This window comes from Photinus pyralis, unplaced genomic scaffold (genome assembly GCF_008802855.1).
Source record: "Photinus pyralis isolate 1611_PpyrPB1 unplaced genomic scaffold, Ppyr1.3 Ppyr1.4_LG7, whole genome shotgun sequence".
Taxonomy (NCBI): domain Eukaryota; kingdom Metazoa; phylum Arthropoda; class Insecta; order Coleoptera; family Lampyridae; genus Photinus; species Photinus pyralis.
In genome coordinates, this window is record NW_022170738.1 from 33423206 (window position 1) to 33443335 (window position 20130).

General features: G+C 36.9%; 1 long non-coding RNA gene across 1 annotated transcript; it reads right to left on the reverse strand.

Annotated features, from left to right (window-relative positions):
• Positions 1-16999: 16999 nt before the first annotated feature.
• On the reverse strand, positions 17000-18583 carry LOC116176756. The gene is made up of 2 exons (XR_004146507.1): positions 18265-18583; positions 17000-17965 (listed from the first exon to the last, which is right to left on the reverse strand). It is a non-coding gene; the product is annotated as an uncharacterized LOC116176756 (long non-coding RNA).
• Positions 18584-20130: the final 1547 nt, after the last annotated feature.

Here is a 20130-nt window from a genome sequence, read left to right on the forward strand (position 1 = left end):
GATTATTAATAAACAATGTACATATAACTGCTTTTGCTCTTAGGCGAGGGTTTTAGGGCTTGGGGTTCCGTTAATAATTTAATTTTCTAAGAGGGTTCGAGAACCGTTGTTATAATCTATAACATTTACGATTTTTCAAGTTTTTCAGGTTCTTAGGATTGACTGCGTATAATAAACCTCTTAGATGATATACCCATAGACACAGCCTCCCATTTCCTTTCAATAAGGAACATCTATGCCATACATACCTAACAGAGACACCGTAAGTAAAACACCGCACATGCGCAATAGCATTTTAACACATGAGACTAGCAAGAATTTAAAATGTGTCCAGTGTGATTATGCAACGAATGATCAATCTAATTGTAAAACACATTTATTAACATACATGATCGGCAACGATTTAAAGTATACCCAATACGATTTCGTCACCAGTCTTAAAGCACATCTTAACACCTAATATCTGTCAAACATGGACCCTGCCAATGATTTAAAATGTGACCGCTGTGATTTTATCACCAAGTGCAAATCCAATAGGGCGAAACCCTTCTTTCTTGTTTATTATAAGGTTCACACCACAAAACTTTATGAGAGAAAGTTTCAGAACTGATTCGATTTCCTAGATCTTTTTGAGGCTAAACTTTAAAAAAAACTCATATATCGTAAACGTTTCCTTGAAGCGGTTTCCAAAATGAATACTAGTCCTTTGAAGCACTTTCTGTACCAAGCTTCCTTCGCTCGTCTTATAAAAAAGACCTATGTATGTGTAAACGCGATAGAGAATGCCTGAAAATGTAGACTACAAAACCCTAGCAGACTACAAGGTCTGCAAAGAACATACAAATAACGGGCGATCAAAAATGACTTGCTGTCGAGTCGCCTTTGGAAGTGACTCGACAGCAACTCATTTTTGATCGCACGGTATTTAACAAGGTAAACTAGAAACCTCCGAAAGGCGCCCAGGAAGTTTTCAGAAGGGTCTCTAAAAAAAGTACGCCAGGAAACTATGTGAAGAAAAGTAATTATTCTCTGCCTTTGTAAAACGACATTATAGCTTGATTTTCTCACGAAAATTGCAATTTTGGATACTCCAAGCAAAAATTAAATTTTTATGTGTACAGACAACAGGTTTGAATCAAACGGCAAAATTGTACCTTCAAGTACAGATCTGATCCGCCAGACAGATAGATAAACAAAGTGCCCACAATAAGGCTCTTTCACATTTTCGAAAATGCGTTAAAGATTTTTTTAAAATAAATGCAAAGTGTCTATTCGAGACCATTCTGACAAGTTCCGTAATGAAGTAAACCTGATAATAAAAAGATTGACGATGGATAGCTCTAAATCTAGAAACAATGATAACAGATGGACCCGAAGAATCGTTGAGTGGAGGGGGATAACAGAAAGTCATGGGATTTCCTCAAAAAGATGGTTAGATGATATACGAACAGTGGCAGATAAAGCGTAGATGATACTGGCGAAAGATAGAGAAAGATGGAGACTTGCATTCAGGAATGGATGGACAACTGTTGACAAAGAGGAAAAATTGAGGCTTATTCGTATTCCGTAATTGTCAAAGGAACACTTTGGGCCATTTATTTTATAAAATTGTTGAGTTCTGATTATAGAGATCCCTTCGAAATTTCTAAAGGTTTCTCTAAGGTTTTTGACAGTCGACCTCGCAATCGACTTATAAAAAAGAAAGTTATGAACTTTCTTGGGGTGGATGGTTGGTATTTCGACTATCGTTCGGGAGAGCACCTAATCAGTTCCCGGTAGTCCCTCCAGAACTGGCACCTGAGCCAAGGAAAATCTTGACGATTAATGTGCGCATGCGCAATGTCAACTTTCTTATTTATGAAAATATTTCTTTGAAATTTAGCTGTAGATGCTTCCAATAAAGAAAATTTAATTTCTTTAACGTTTTAATCATAGATGCTATTAGTAAAGATTAATACACTCCATCAATATACAACCAATCAGCTTGGTGATTGTTTCAAATTCTAACCAATCAGATGATTTTTTATCTGATTAAAAGCTAGGTAGCTTTTTATCAGCGATAAAAATGCGTGTAGGATGCGTAAAAATTATAGTGGTCGCAAAATTCTGTCTTTTATTGATCTCCCTAAAATACACTCGATCTTGGTTTTAAATCAGGATAATTTTATTTTTAATTCACTCAAATTTTGTTGCTTCCTGTAAAAAACTCTCGATCAAAAGCACTTAAGCACATGATAAAATCGCTCCAGCTAAAGCTGTCGCGATTTTATCACACTTTTGATCTCTAGTTTTTCCGTTGCAACAAAACTTTCGTGTAAAATTAAAATTATCCAATTAAAAATCAAGCTCTTGTGTATTTACCCCCGAAAAAAAAACGCACATACACAGTGTCCATTTTTCGAGTGCCACTATGGGGAGAATAGAAAGTTGGTTAAATGGGATGGGGACAAAGGCACAAGATTAGAAGAAGCGATGTGTCAAGAGCCATAGCAAATCTTAGGAAGAGAGTGGCACTGTGCTCAGAATTAGAACGTGGTCAATTTGAGCACATCTTCTGATGTACTTTGTTCTAATTTTAATTATAATTTTCTTGCAAAACGAAGGTTCAATTCTGTTCAGATGAAAATCGAATTTCTACTTCTCTGAAAACGCTGCAACCAAAACTATTGAAGATATTTGGCGCGAAATTCAAATCAACTAATAAACAAGCATTAATCTCACGTTTTCTAAATAAATTACTGTGACACATGTCATTTTCCAAGGCTGCAATAGTCTCAAAACTTGAGCACTAGGAAAATAACTAAAACGTGCAGATCATGGCCGCGCCCATGCTAGGGCCATTTCTACCTCTATGCAACTGTTTGATCAGCAGTCCATCTTAATTTATAAGTTCGTGTTTGGGAAGTACTGATAATGCATCGAAAATTCGCTACAGTTACTCGCCTTAGGGCGAAAACCTTTTAGTTGTGTATACAAATTTTGAGTTCTGATTAGTTTCGTAACCTCTTTAATTTTTAGCTTCCTAGCATGTGCTAGGTAGCTATTGCGATAGCCGTTTTTTGAACATTTCAAAATTTCATCAAATGTCGACGTTTTAGACCATTTTAAGCAACTTTTAAAGAATAAAATTTTTTTCCGTCTGTATGTACGTACGTACGTTTGTTGGCAATTTTCTGAGAAAACGGCTCGACGGATTTTGTTGAAATTTTGTATATATGTTTTAGGCATACCGAACAGAAAAATAACGGGCCGGATTTTTGAAAAAAAATTTTGGAGCGCCGTAACGGCATCGAACTTTTTTTTTCAAATAGCAACCTAAAATTTTTATTCTATTATTTGGAAGACCTTATTTTCCTGTGTACAACCTACAAAAAATTGGGCCGGGTTATATTATCAAAAAACGGAGAAAAAAATTGTCAAAGTCAAAAAATTGTGTTGCATATGTGCAAAACGCAACGATCTTGTTTCTGAAGCAATTTAAACGAAATTTCTATGGTAAGTCCCTTTAATAAAAGCAAACAGAATTCATGCGCAAAAATCGTGTTACGCATGCGCAGAAATGCAATTTTCTTATTTATGGAACAATTAAAACGAAATTTGGATGGTAGGTCCTCCTAATAAAAGAAAACAAAATGCATGCGCAAAAAATCGAGTTGCGCATGTGCAACATCCAACTTTTATTTATGGAGCAATTTTAAAGAAAATTGGATGGTAGGTCCCTCTAATAAAAGCAAACAAAATGCATGCGTAAAAAAACATATGTTGGCAATTTTTGGTTTCAGCTAGGAAGCTATTCTGTCAAGAATTTGACACCTGGTTTTATAAACTGGCGTTTGTATGACACACTTCTTAAGGGTTCTAACAGTTTCTTTAATTAATACATTGGGGATGTATTGGGTATTTTTTTGGGGGAATTTTAAAGTTCTCTAGAAAGTATCGGACGGTGCTTCAAAAACATATTTTTAGCATTTTTTTAATGAAAAATACTGGCGTGAATTGCGTGCGTCCGTCTGAGGATTTGAAATCTCGGTATTCAGACCTCATAGACGGCTGCTTTTTTAGCACCTTTTCCCAATCATGTTCAAAGGCGCTATAATGGCCACTTTTTCCGTCCGTCCGTGACCTTAACTACTCCTACAGTTTTCAAGATATTTAGTTTGTTCTTTTTACATTCGGTAGCTTATGGCTCTGACACCTCAACCAAGAAAAATACGAATAGTGGGCGCAATGGCAACTTTCTTATTTGTAGAAATAATTTTTTGAAATGCGTTAACCACAGATCCTTCTACTAAAGACAAGCATATTGCAAAGTTTCCGTCAACTTTCTTAGTTACAACCTTTTTTCTTTTATTTCAACGCGTAGGATGAGTGAAAAAAAAGTATGTCGAATAAGTTCAGTTTCTAGGATTTATCCAGAACTAATCAGAGATAAAAAATGCATGTTGAGCTAACTTCACCTGTGCGACTTTAGGTACTATTCTCTTATTCGCAAATAGAAAACTTCGGGATTTTTTTTGAATATGGTGGAAATTTCGACGGGTAATTTCACTTTCGTTTACCTACCTATACATATAACACGTAGAGATTATTTATCCTAGTGCGGAAGAAAGTATCCGTTTCTCTCTATTTATTTAATATTGATATCAATCATATATCCGTCGATTGATAAATTGTTCAACTTCCTGCCTGCCGATTAGAAAAACCGCAATTGACTTTAATTCAAATTGAAAATTGGGCGAACTTTCGCTGTAAAAAAAGGGCGGTTGCATTTTAGACCTGGACCGGGTACAGTCATCGCGCGGCGTATAATCAGCAGACTCTTACCACATGTTTGATATCAGTTACAAATATGTGTCTGTATCCGGCATAAGGATAGCACCACATGTTGGACCGCGTTGTACAATTCCCGCGTATAAAAAGGGGGCCTTTATCGGGAACGAAAAATGGCGGGATAACGAAAAGTAAATGGGCTACCTTAATATGCGGTTTATCGGGAGAGCTTCCGGATTGCCGGGGAGATTATCGGGTCGGTCGGTTAATTAGCCGCGGTGGGCCGTCTAATCAGATGTCGGCGGCGGGCGAGCGATTAAAAAAGCGGGAACGAGGCGAGTGGTGGTCCCGAAGGAAGGACACATGTGACACTGTAAGAAAGATTTGTTAGGTCTCATCTGACACCCAGCCGGTGAGTGGGTCCATCAGGCTTGCCGTGGAGCCAGCTAACCGACCGGTTACCATTACGCGGTCTCTGCACCCCAGCCCACTCCCTGCATGCCAACGGTGTCCGTTCTATAAATAGTTATAACTTGAAAATTGATTTTAAGCGCATAACTAAATTTGCGCCGACGATTAAATTCAATCAAACACCTTGCGAGAGACACAAATTTTTGGGAAAATCAGCCCGCGGGCGACTTTTGGAACGCTTCCGACCGACTTCTGTTTAATTACTTTCAAGGTTGGGCGGGATCGTTATGAAGTTACCGTTATTAAGTGAACGACTGGGAAACACACCATAATCGGATTTTAAGTACGATATCACTTCGTTCATAATTGTAAAAGTGGCTCAAAGCTGACAGATGGGCTTTAAAGTATGCACATCCGCGGTCGTGTGGAAGTCGTGACGTAAGGAGGTCCACTGGCCGGCCAGGTGTTAACAGCGGAACAGTTAAATGAAGATGCAAGCCGTCTATCATGGGTCAATTTAGGTTCCTATGGTTAAACGAGGAAAGAACGAAGAGTGCAACCAGAGGAACGTGTTCTTTAAATTTTTCAATATACAGGGTAGACCTTTTGCCTGCAACGTTGAATGTATCTTCAAAACCACATTTGTTTTACAAAAAAACTTTTTTATTGTATCCACCATTATAAAAAATGTACGTACCTTAAATTTGGGGTCAGTGGCGTGCTTTTGCATGATCAAGGGGGGTATTTTATTAATGGCAACACTACTATAGTTTTCATTACATATTATTAGAGTATATAATACAATAAAATTTGTACGTTTATAGGTATATCCAAAAAGTGTGCACATTTAGAATAGGTAAAAAAATAGTGGTTGCAGACGTACGTCACTGACTACAATGTAGTAGATTGGTAGCAAACTTATAATTTGGGTACCATAAAATATTGTTTTAACTACAGATAAGTGTTAGGTACAGATAACATTTCCACCCTGTGTGTATATGGTGCCAGGGGACGACTTGAATCGATTTCAAAACGACTCACCAATTTTAATTTGTAATTTTGACAAAAAATCAAAAATTGCAAAACGAAGATGAATGGAATTTTTACCCTAGTTTCATCACTTACACTTAAACCCCCAGCCATTGCTTTTAAAATATCCTCCCCCCTCCCCCCTCCATTGACGTTTATATTAACTAATTTGCAACGGTCGCAAAATTGACTAATGCCCCTTGAATTTATCATTTTTAAGCAATTCTAGTCGGACCAGTGTTCTTAAAAGTGATCATTCCTGAGAGAACCATAGGCAGTGTAGAGATTTGGTGGGGGTCACTTTTCTTAAGCTGAGCCTCTAGCCCTCTACTCTGTCTACGGAATTCTCACTTTTAAATAAATACAGGGTGTCTTAAATTGAGTAGGATAACATGGCTATCTTTGTCATTATTATAATTACGGTTAAATTGACAAAGTTGTGTAGTTTTTGATGCCAATGGATATTCCGATGCGATATTTTGAAAGAATGAAATCGTTTCGTAGTAATTCAAAAAAAGTGAAAATCACCATTTTTAAAAAGTTAAAATATTTTAGTAACAAAGAGAGCTATGGAAAAAAGTTTCAAATAAAAGTTGAAAAACTCGATGGGAAAAATTCAAAGGACGCTGAAAAAAAATAGTCGATGGTGACTAGGCGATACAATAAACGAACGAATTTGCCGGCTCGTGTGGTGCAGTTCAGTTAAAGCTGAACTGTGGTGCTAAGGGTCCCTGATTCGGACATGGATATTTGTAAATGTATAGTGGGTTGGGTTGGTAGAGCAGCCTTGGCTGAAACCCCGCCCACTCAAAAACAAAGGCAAAATAAATAAAAATAAAAAAACAAATTTGGTTTCAATCACCATCGGCCATGGAATTATTGCCATCAGAAGTACATTGTAAACTTCGAGGCAAAAATGCAAGGTTGATTCTCAAATGAAATACTAACTAAGTATTTAGTATCACTGGTTTTATCATTTTTACTCTAACGAGTGACGTAAAAATCCAATATGGCGTCCATTTCAAATAAGTAAGTTGATGTCAATTTCTCCAAAACCGTTATTTTGAAAAAAAATTTCTACGTCCTTTGAATTTATCTCATCTAATCTTGCAACTTTCATTTGAAACTTTTTTCGATAGCGCTTTGTTGCTAAAATATTTAAACTTTTTAAATACTTTCACTTTTTTCCAATTACTTATCTACGAAACGAATTATTTTTTTCAAAATATCGTATCGGAATATCCATCAGCATTAAATCTACACAACTTTGCCAATTTAACTGTAAGTATAATAATAACAAAGATAGCCATGTTATCCTACTCAATTTAAGACACCCTGTATAGTCGTTCAAAATGATCAATCCAAAGGAAGAGAGGTTTGGTAGGCAATGTCTCTGGAATTATCAAACAAATCTGGTCGCACCTGCGTTGTTAAAAATTATCATTCCAGATGGAACCCTAGGCAGAGTAGGAGTCCGTTTCTTAGGCTGAGCCTTTTCTCTGCCTACGAGATAGGGAGAAAATCAAAAAATCATGGTCTGAAAAAATAATTTAATGTCCATCTTTTTAGATTAAAATATAGGGTGCACCATTTCAAAAAAATAAGTTATGTCCGATAACTTTTTGATTTGACCCCGTATAATTAGTTTGAAAACAGCAGATTTTCATTGCCAAAAAGCTTTTGTAATAAACATTTTTCTGTATATCCTTTAAGAAAATATATGGTCATTCTGAAATTGACAATAATTTTTTTAAATTATGATTTTACCAGTTTAAGTTTGATCCAAAAAGAGCACATGACGCCTATAATACTTTTTTGATGGCACTAATAAGTACGGAGATACTCCATAAGTGTTGAAAGTTGGGCACCCTATACACAAGATTTATTCAAAGAACGCGTGTTAACTTTCCAGTTTCTAACTACTTTCTGTTTTACAGGAAGTGATACCACAGCTAAATCTGAACAGAACGGTTTGAATTACACGGGTTTTTTCAAAATGTTTGGTAAATATAAAATAATTTTCTTTTGTAGTAGGTATCCTATGTGTAGCAAAACTATTCCAAAATGTATATAGGATGCTTAGAAAATTATGTCAAACTTTAGTCCTCATCTTTTCGATTTACGAACGAAGGGAAGCTATTATTTACGAAATTTTTTCTTCATTTTCAAAACTGAGAACTTAGACATGAGTTCCTGAACACTATGTATACATTTTTTCAACAGTTTTTACATATTAACCAAGACATAAGTCTGCGATGTAAACATCAACAAAATTAGGTGGAAAGAAAAAGACAAAAAAGTTCTGAAATATTCGGAAAATTGACAAAAAGCATTCAAACAAATTCGCACAACATTCAATAAAATTTTGGGTACCTTCTAAACGCTTTCCGAATCATTGCCAGAGCTTGATGAGCCTACAAACTTTGTAAAGGGTCAAGGCTGCTCTTGACGGAGTCTAGAAGACTCTGGAAAGAGGGCAAAAATCTGCACGCACCTATACCTACATATTTGGAAAGCTCTGGAAAACCTTTGGATTAGTGATGGACCCATAACGATATTAATATCGGCCGCAAATTTGGCCCATACATTGATATAATTACGGGCTGGCGACAATGCGGGATAATCGGGAAAACCTGGAATTGTCAGGGAATTTTATGAACCGGAAACTGTCTGGGAATTCTAGAAATCCCGATATACATTGAGGCGCCATAAAAATAAATTAGTCATCGGCGATCAGAAACGAACGCCTTTCCGGAAAATATGACCTGAGTGTTCGAGAACATTCTGGATGCTAGAAGATTCGGGAGCGATCGAGAACTTTCGAGAAATATGGACAATTATGCTTGTCAATTCTACACCGTTGCGAAGTGAAGTATTAAGCTCCCGCTCGTATTATGTTATAAATTAAATAATAATTACTGTTATAAATTAATCAATTTCAAGACTGTCAAAAATGTATTGTTAATTACTTGAAAATAAATACATCGCGTAATTAAATTTACGTTACAGACTTACAAACAGCAGTATTCTAATGTGCTCAATTGATGGAAAGATGGAAGTTATGTTTTGCTTTTAGGGCAACAGCATATTTGTTTTGATCTCTTGTTCAATTACAAAACCTGCATATAGTGCACTCTACATAATTTTTGCAGTATTTGAAAAATTTTATTTTTTATGAAATACTACTTCCGCGCAACACGTAGGGCCCTTTTTAACAAATATTAGTCTAACGAGGAGTACTGTACCACTGAGCAGTCGATTCCTACTTTGGGTGCTCTGGGTCACAAATTTCCAATGTGTTATGACACATTTTTTCACGTATATCCGCGTTTAAGGGCAAAATCATAAGATGCGGGTTTTGCCAACATGAATTAAAAAATCGAAGAGCATACCCAAAAACCTATGTAAAGCCCCAACTTCCATCTTATGGTTATTGAGAGCAAAATTAAGAAATGCAAATGTTGGCACCTTCAAAGACGAAACATTTTGGCTTGGTTCGGTCTCCTCTATACCACTTAATTGTTTTGACATATTTCAGTGTTACACCCTGCATATTTTAGAGCAGAATCATCGGAGAAATAACACCAAATCTGGTGTTGTGTTTCTTCTCCGAAGCTTTGTTAAGCACTCATTTGGAGCTATGGATCGTCATAATATTAGCAGAATCTCAGAATAAGAAATAAATCGTAAAAGCTCATACCAAAAAAAAAAAAGATTTAGAAGAAAGCTCCAAAATTCTACTGAAAATTTCAGTGCCTAGTACGTAAAAATCTGATACATTCCTAACGGCAGTCGGCAAGGACCTTTATAGCTAGTTTCTTCCACCTGAAACACCATTAAAGTAAGTTTGCCATCCATTACCTTATTCGAAAAACTTTCAAAATTCTTCTTTACCAAAAAATTCCCCCGAATATTTCCTCCACATTTTTTTTGCCACGATTTAACACCACATTCTACTACTATTGTAAATTTATTCTAAGTACTCTCTCGAAAACTCTAGCCTCAATTCCAACCTTCAAAAAGAAAAGTTGTATTTCTTAGATTTTCGTATCTATTAGAGAGACTTTCGGAAGTTTTGAGGGAAACTCGCAATCTCTTAAAGCGCCAAATATTGTTTTTGGCACTTTTTCCAAGTGAGAGAAATCAAAATTGCGGAACTTTGTCCGTCCGTCCGTGGCTCAAACTGCTTTTTGGAGGGCGCTGTCGACCTGTACGATTTACTAGAGAAACTTTAAAAACTCGGAATTTAATCAGAACTCAAAATTTATACCTAAAAAAAGGTCAAATACTTTTTTTAACACTTGAAATAAGAACAGGCGCTTTTTCCCTAGCCTTTTCCTGAATGGGAAATGTAGCGACTGTTGTACACTTGGCCTGCCCGCCCTTCCTACAAGACTTTTTGGGGAAAAATAATATTTTCTGCTTGTTCATGCAAAAAGGGCATTATTAATCTCTTAGATTACAGACACAGATACTTGTTTTATTAAAGGACTAGCAACAAAAATACTTCAAGGAAAATATTCGAAGTCATTTTTATGTCAATTTAAAGATCTGATTTCAGTTTCGATTTCCAGCTGTCCTGCAATCTTGTCTTCATGAATTTTTTACTACCACCTCATGGTCAGAAAACCTTGAATTTTTCATTTTGGTCCCCCCTTCCACCATCCCTCAATAGTTCAAAAACTTACAAAATCCCATTGGTGATATTTTTAAGTTCTGGGCGCCTTTCGAGAGTACTGAAAGTTGCTTTAATAGGGTTTTATAATTAGAATTCTATAGACGATTTTTGTATTTGTGGAGAAACGGCAAAACGCATTACCTAAATTCTGTGCTCTTTTGTTTTTGGTCAAATTTTAGGCAATTTTGCTGGTACACCGTCTTCACAGGTAGTACTGACTAGATTAATCACCTTCCCTTTTTTTTACTTACACGTTACACCTTGTATACAAGAGATAATTACGAAAAAGCTCTCCCCAATGCCAATAAAATTTAAAATTAAAAAGGTACTCTCGGCACCAGATATACTTGGGTATGACTCATCGATGTATATCGTAATAATAAGCTTACTGTTCACTCTGTCTCTTATAGCCTGACACACACTACAACTGAATAGAAAAGGATCGCAATTCACAACTTGAGTTTTGAAGTGGAGTGTCGGGTTCAACATTCACAAAAGTCACTAAATATAGAAAGTACCGCAATCCATTGGGCTCTTGTGTTAGAGAGAGAACGCATGATTTTTGCCCAAAAATGGCGGAAGTTACCAGATTCTAGTAACTTTAATGTTAGGGATTGTTCCACCTGTTTGGAGATATCTGTATATATTTTTATAAAACATGACAGTACTATGAAGTTAGGTTATAAAAATTACAGCTATTCAGATTTTATTTGTCAATTTTTTTAAGTTGGCAGCAAATTTGCCCAAAAATGGCGGATGATTGCGGTACTTTCTATATCTAGTGACTTTAGACAGATTACTGCGGAGACATCTACCGGTATGCATAATAGTATAGTTTCAAATGTATATTATAGAAAGTCAATAATATATAGGGTGTTCCCTTTGAAAAAAATCTTAAGTTGATACGCCACTGGTGACTAGAAATATTTTGAAAACATGGGGACGGTAATTGTGCACAATTTTACTCCTATAGATATCTTTTATGGTAAAGGAAATTATGATCCGAAGGATCTTAGGTGCTACACCCTGTAGAAAATATTTGTCAACCTTGGCATTTGAGTTGACGTTGACATATGTCATAATCTAAAGATCATCTTTAGTCCCGGGAGACAAAATTTACTACTTTAGTTTCCCCCCGGAAAGATTAAAACGGGTAGCATTTTAGTGTAGAGAAGATAACCTTCCAAAATCCTTATTTCTAAAACATTATTAAAAAAAAAAGAAACTTACTGTTGCTCGTAGAACACCCTGCGAAATACAAATCTACAACCCGTCCGATTCGCACCGAGTGATACACTGAAATGCATTATTATATCAAAAGTTGAAAACGTCCTTCACGGACCCGGTTTTTGTACGATTACGGGTTTTAGTCACCTTTGAAACTAATCATAAACTTGCACTTTGAGAAAAGAAATAAAAGTATTCGTTGCTTTAATTTTACTTGCGTTCACTTGCTATGGGCGCATTTTTATTTGCAATTTTGGTTTTTTAATTTGCTTTTGAAAACATGGAAAAAAAGGAAGCTGTATAGTGTGAAAAAAAAGACATAGCTTAAAGAAATATAGGATCTTTTTTACTGTTGTAGAAGCCATCCCCATTGAAAGTCTTCGGTCCGAAAGTGGCCAACCGTAATGTGTTATATTATTTGGGGAGGGGGCACACAAGGACCCGCAGTAATTCTTCTGGTAGTAGTGGTTTTCACTTTCGTTCAGAACATTCTGTCGCCATTCCAGTTTCTCAAGCTTCTTCCAGAGCTTCTAGCTCTAGAAATAGCTTTTCAAAAACTCTCTGGGCAGCGCTATGGATATTCTCGAGGATATTCTAAACGCCTTCTACAATATTCTAAGCGCTTTTCAGATTTTTTTAGGTTTCCGTCATAGTTTTCAAGGCTCTTGTTAGGTTTACATTCCACGGCTCTCTAGATTCGCCTATCTCAGGAAAGGTTCTATAATATTCATATAAACCTCCCCAGGAGTCTCTGAAAAACAGTCTCAAAACTCCTGTGGGGAAATAGAAACCTTCTAAAAGCAATTCTAATTATAACGTTTAGGGCGTCTCAGTTCAATTGAAGGGTCCTTATATGGTGCGGTCGAATGAACAGGAGGTTTCAGTAAAATTCCTTGAAAAATTAGAACTCGACTCAATGCGGATATAATTGCCAGTTTCGAAAAAGAATTTTTTGAATGATCAAAAATAAAGGAAAAATCTGAGCAATGGAGATTTAAATTCTCAGCACTTCTAAATTATATTCGTTTTAATATGTACTGTTGAGTGGCCAGAATTTTTACCCGAGATGTAAATAGGGTAATTTAAAATTGGTGTATCTACTTAAGCTAGTTTCAAGGTTTCATTATGAGAATGATTAGACTGAATGCCATGAGAAAAAAAAGTGTTACAGTTACGCTAGGAAAAATCTCTGTATCTATTCCAATACATTTTTAGAAAAATGCGCTAGTACCTATACAAAAGTATTTTGTGATTAAAATATACAAATACAAAATTCTTGTAGGACCCAATGACATTCTTGAAAAGATTTTCATTCAAATTTCAAAAATTCCTAACAAGATTTTGAAAAATTTTCAAAAAAGTTTGCGAATAAATTTCTAAACCCAAAAATCTTTCTAACCAGATGATTAAGATGTTGGTGACGCAGATTTCAGCGTAAAATAATGGAAAACATTTCCAGTTTCAGAGCCCGGCCGATAATGGGTCAATTCCCGAGGAGAGAGATTTAAAAAAATGTGCTATTAAAGACCCTCTTAAACAGTAAAAGTCTAGTAAAGACTCCAAAGCGTTTAGAATGGACAGCCTAAGAGACTCATAAAAGCTCCGTAACGGCATCAAGGTTCGAATTTCAAACGAGTATTAAAGGCTGTTTTACGTGATATGTATGTCTTTGGAGACTTGAAAACTCCTCTGAGAGTTCGGCATTAAATGTTTTTAAAGGTCCTTGAAGCTTCTTGAAGATACCTTAAAAGCTCTCAAACTGTGTTCTTAACGGGAGGACGGGAGTACAAGTTTTTGGAACGCCCATGGGGGGTTCGATTTCTAAATGCTTAGAAAAGCTCATACAGATTTTCAAACGCTCCTAAAGACTCAAAATGCGTCTAAAAGACTCTCAGAGTCTTTTGAAAACCGTTGGAAACTTACGGTTCACATTTAAAAACCCTTCATTAGGTACACCTCCACTGCATGGCGGGCCTGACAGGCCTGTTAGAGGTTCTAATGCTCACTAGATGGCTGTGGAGACCATTGAAGTGTCTTGGAGTACAAATATTTTGCAATTCATGAAAGATCTTGAACTTTTTAAATGACTACAAAGAACCACTAAAGGTTTTTAGTTATCTTAAACACTTGAGTATCAAGAAGACTCCAAAAGACTCTTGGGTTTTTTTTAACTCGTAAAGAAAGATTATAGAGACACTAGGAGGATCTTGAAAATCCTTAAAGGTCTTTAAATGCTATGAAAGTTAACGAAGACTAGCACACGTTAGAAAACTAGGACACTTTTACAGAATAATAAACGAATGTCTTTATAAAAGCCTCTAAAAAGTTGGTAGATGGTATCAAAGACTCTTTGCAAACTATTCCCCTTCAATGACCACTAACATTTTGTCTCTTGTTGCCCTTTGAAACACAAACTTCTCTTTCAAAAATCAGTGTCAGGATTACAAAAACGCATGTTGATTTAAAAACTTATGGACGGGACACCCTAGTATTTTAACACCTGTATGTTCTCCTAATACGAATTCCTTCTTTTTCAATTGTTATACCAAGAGCGCAAAAAACGAAGGAGAGCAAATCATTGTCTACAGTCTACACCTTCTCAAATGTTATGTCATTCGTAACAAAAATTTCCGTTTTAACGTTTTGTTAAGATCAGAAGTTACATAATTTATTAAATGACAGGTTTTTACGTACTTATTTCTCTTTTAAAAAGTGCTGTATCAGGAACACAGTAACGCGAGAAGATTAAAAATCTACTGTCTTGGACATCTCACATTTCATTGTAGCGAATATTCTAGAATATCCAGGTCGCCACCGGCCGCCATCGAGTCTTTCTGGAAAATGCGATCTGCTTATTCGGGAATTCTCGAGAATATTTCGTGATTTTTCCAACCACGCCTGATACACATTTTTTTAAATTGTTGTGTCAAGACCGTAATAACACAAAAATCAAATCATGGCCAGGCACCTACTCAAATGTTATGTTCTTCGTTAACACAAATTTCTCTCTCAAAGTTTCATCTTCAGAAGATAAAACAGACGTTTTATGTTCTTCTAATACAAATTTCGCTGTTATCAGGATCACAGAAACGCAAGAAGGTAAAAAAATTATTGTCGCGTATTCTTTTTCAAACATCAGTCTCGAGATCACACAAACACACCCAAATTTAATAGCTTACCACGCTTCATGTTCACCTGATATACATTATTTTCAGTTGTATTAAGACTGTAAAAACGCAGAAAAAGCAAACCATTGTTCGATTCTCACGTGTGATGTTCTCCTGATACAAATTTATCTTTTAAAATTGCTGTATCAGGATCACAATAACGCGGGAAGATTAAAAATCTTCTCCCCGACACAAATTTCTTTCTTAGAATTGCATAAAAAACAGCACCTTCTCACTTATTCTCTACTCCTTTTTAAAATGTTTGTATCCCGGTAAAAAAAAATCGTGTCACTTTTTTTGTGGGACAGATATGCATTTCCATTTCGAAAATCAGTCTCAGGAGCACAGAAACGCACGAGGATAGCAGAAAAGCAAGAGAGCAAACTTTGTCAGACACCGCGATATTCTCGCGTAATTTTTGTGACCCAAACTTTTTTTTTAAAAATCAGTCTCAGGATTACAGAAACGCACCGGGACTTAAAAACTGATCACGCTTTATCTTCGCGTGATACACATTTTTAGCACCCGCACGTTAGCAAGGGGAGTAAAAAATGACCCCCCCCCCATTTTTTTACGGAAATACACGGTTTGAAGCACCAGGAATCCGAATCAAACAAAATCTCGATGATGTCGATCGGTCCCTCCCTACTCTCATTTCCGACTAAACGGCTGAACCGATTTGAACAAAATTTGGTACACAGATAATCAGACATAAAGGGGCGGAATCGCGCATAAGCAAGTGGTAGCTGTGCTAACAACAGCACATGGTTGTATCAAAACGTCGTACTCCACATTTTTCTTTAACAAGTTGTATCAGGATCAAAAGTTAAAAAGTTTATTTTTATTTATTTATTTATTTTGCCTTTATTTTTGAGTGGGCGGGGTTTCAGCCAAGGCTGCTCTACCAACCCAACCCACTATACATTTACAAATATCCATGCCCGAACCCGGATTCGAACCAGGGACCCTAGCACCACAGTCCAGCTTCAACTGAACTGCGCCACACGTCCTCCTGATACAAACTTCTCTTTAAAAAATTTCTGTATTAGGATCACAGCAACGCGAAAAGCTTGGACACCTCACGTGAATTTTATCTACTCCCCGATACAGATTTCTCTTCACAAAATCACAAGCACCTTCTCACGATTTCGCACCCCTGACACAACTTTTAAAAATGTTTGTGTCCACATCACAGAAACGCAAGAAGTCACAGGATTACGAAAGGGTACCAAGATTTAAAAACTTATGGACGTCCACCTTCTCAAAAGTTGCATCAGCATCAGAGTTGTTCATGTATTATGTTCTTCCGATAAAAATGTCTTTGTTAAATTGCTCATCAGGATCGCAGAAACGCGGGAATATTAAAAATCTATCCTCTTGGACATCTCACATTTTACCTTCTCCCCGACACAAAATTTGTTTTTTTAAACAGCACTTTCTCACGTATTTTATACTCCTGATACAAATTCTCTTTAAACTGTTTGCATCCAGGTAAAGGTAAAAAAATAGTGACGGTTTTCATGTGATACATACTTCCTTTTCAAAAACCAGCATCAGGATTACATAAATGCGCGAAGATTTGATAACTTAGCACGTTTTATGTTCGCCTGATACAAATTTATTCAGTTGTATCAAGACGGTAAAAACACAAATCGTGATCTGACAACGTGTTATGTTCTTCGTCGCACAGATTTCTCTTGAAAAAGTTGTATCAGGATCACAAGTTAAAAAATTTATTAACAAACATTCTCACGTATTATGTTCTCCTAATACAAACTTATCTTTTAAACTATATGCGGTTGACAGTAATGCGGAAAGGGATTCTCTTTGGCATCTCAGCTCACATTAAGATCTTCTCCACTACTATTTCAAAAATCTTAAACCAGTATCAGGATCACAGAAACGCTAAAAGAAACTTACCACGCTTTATCTTTGCCCGATCACAGAAGGCGCTTACGCGGAGCCTAATTCACCTTACTTCGAGCCCCATATTAAGCGATTTATTTAGCGTGGACACCCTTGGCTACGTCACTGACCATCTAAACAAAATGGCGGGAAAAAAATTTACATCCCATTTTTACGTAACCAAAAAACCAATTGAAATCTACAGTAAGGTTTAGAGCTGCTGAAAGAATTGAGGGCAACGCCCAAATGACATTTTTGAAGAGGGAGCTAGTTTTACATAAAAGTATGCACATCTCGTTGACACACCCTGTACAATTAATATAATTATTAATCGTTGCTAGTGCTGCTTACTTCACTGCGGGCGAATAATGCTACAATTAAGCTCATATTGTGTAATATATACAGTGATATTATAAAAATTTGTACTTTTCTTGAAAGTTCGCAAAATGAAATATGAAACGTCAGGACCCACATTATCAATGTTCGGCTAGTCCACTCCTGTTTTCTTGTACAGAGGAATAGTCTGTTTAATCACACGCACATTCCTTCGCCGCCGTAATTAATCAGCAATGACGTAATGACAAGATAAATATGTATATGATTCCGTCATAGGCACGCGTCGTTGTATCTAGCATCTTCGGGAGTGAATTTCTCAAAATTTTCCTAGACAAAACAAAATTCCTCGCTGTTTTCCGACGACGGTGTAAATCGGTCTTGGCAAGCGCCGCCTACAACTCTTGCATACAATAGCCGAATTTAACCCGCGCATACCTCCTCCCTGTATAACAAAATCAATTAAAATGAGATTAACTAGAATTTTTGGCGCGCCAATGCGAATGGAAAGGGGCGGGGGGGCCGCAATGCGAAAGTTATTACAAAAATACATAAATTGTAAATAAATTACATGGCACCATTCATTATATTTTAATACACAATTGTTACACTTGGGATACTTTTTAACTCGTTCCAAACGCGCATAAATTTACGCTTTCCGTTTTAAATTTAATAATTTTTCAGTCTTTTGATTAAAATCGCAGGAAGTCGGTGCGGGTTTTCTTACAAAAAACAAAAACTTACCTCTCTCTCTTTCTGGCCGGGCGTAATTGTGTAGTTTTGGGAGGCCGGACGACATCTTTACCTGACAGTATTAGAAATTCAAATTCAATCTAATGCTGCCCGGTAAGATGTGAACAGTCCTCCATCTTTGGCTGGCGCGATCCTTCGGGAGCTTCCCCCCGTAAACGTCTGCGCAACGGATGGATCCAGAGGGATACTTTCGTCCAATCCCGATTATAATCGCGACTCGCGTTTTGATATAATAAAATGGCGACCGATGCGAGCACGTGCAACAGGACAAATTTATATATACGCAAACAGGTGCTGGTGGAGAAGGACAAATTTGTACTTACCCGAAGGCGGAGAGGCGTTAAACCGAAAAGGATCACAAACGTCGACTCGCACAACTCAAACTGCCACAATTATACAAGAACTACTTTAGAAATATAAAAATAACCCTAAGTGGGGGAAATGTCCTCTGATTATTCTATACTGATTGGGAAATATAACAAATCTTTGACCTACGATAAGCGCTTGCAAATATTTTCATAACGGACTTATTTTTAGAGCGTAGGTTATCGAAAATTTTCTTTGGTAACAGACGACGCGGACGGACGTCTCCGCGTTATGTAAGCGGAAAACTACGCCGCCGCGCGCGTTTGCACAACGGAACCCGAATTGTGCAAGGTTTCTGCCCTTTTTTTTTCGCGACGATAATGACATCTCGACCTATTTACAATGTTGCGCCGCATTTCGAAAGGCACGTGGTCGACGATGGTCAACTAATCGATATGTGCAAACATGAGATAAACATAGAAATTTATAATTTATGTACATATTTACACAGCTTGAAATGAATATTATGTGGCCGGTGGGCCCTGAACCGTACTTTTTTTGGGACATTCCTGCGATGTCGCCATCGTGTCACGGCAACGGGGACGTTATCGGCATGTATTGGACACGACCGCACGCGCAGACGAGATGATTGTGCCTTTTTTTTTCTCGTGATAAATAGCGAACGAAGGGATGACTTGCGGTCAAACGCCCCGTACGGAAGCCGAAGAGTGATTCAGTAGCAGGCGACGATGACGCCGTCATTTTTTTATGGCAAGTTTGGTCATCGTCACCAGGTGGTATTTGCTTTCAAGTATCGCGGAAGCTTTCGATTTTCGTCATCGAGACAAGTGCAGTGGCAATGTTGCCACGGCGATTTGGGTACATTTGAACTACTAACGTGAACTGTTATCTAAATTATGTGTGTGTCATCCATGTAACGGGTGAGCAACAAAATTTTTATTCGGAGGTGGCGCTGAAAGAGTGAGATAACGTTCGTATCGGTCATGTCTCGGTTTACTGCAGAAATAAGTAGATCTAATACCTAGCTACTGAGTGTTAAAAGTTAATATTAGACGTGACCTAAAACTTCCATGGCCTTCTCTGAATCAAAAATTTGCTCGCACCTTATAAAGGGCAGCTGAATTGTTCGCCATATTGTTGTTTTAAAAGTATAAAGAGCGATTCAAAAAATTAAGCGTCATAGTTGGCGGCGATAAGGTGTTTAGCGTGAACGGACCTTAATACACTTGTCAGATGTCTACGAGTTGTGAATTAAATTAAAATTTCAAATGTCTAATTAAGCGAATTGTCAGTTACATGGTATGTTCACTGCCAACTATGACGCTGAATCCTTTGAATCGCTCGATATTGTTAATTAAACTATTTTTCGTTACCTACTACGATAGTTGGAAATTTATGTACTTAGGTAATTTAGGTGGACGAAGATAGGAACATCTCATTTTCAGCCACTTCTGCAATATTTCGTAATTTTTGTAAATTTACGAAAACCGTCTTTACACGTATCTAAAGTTTTCTACATGTTTCTGAAAC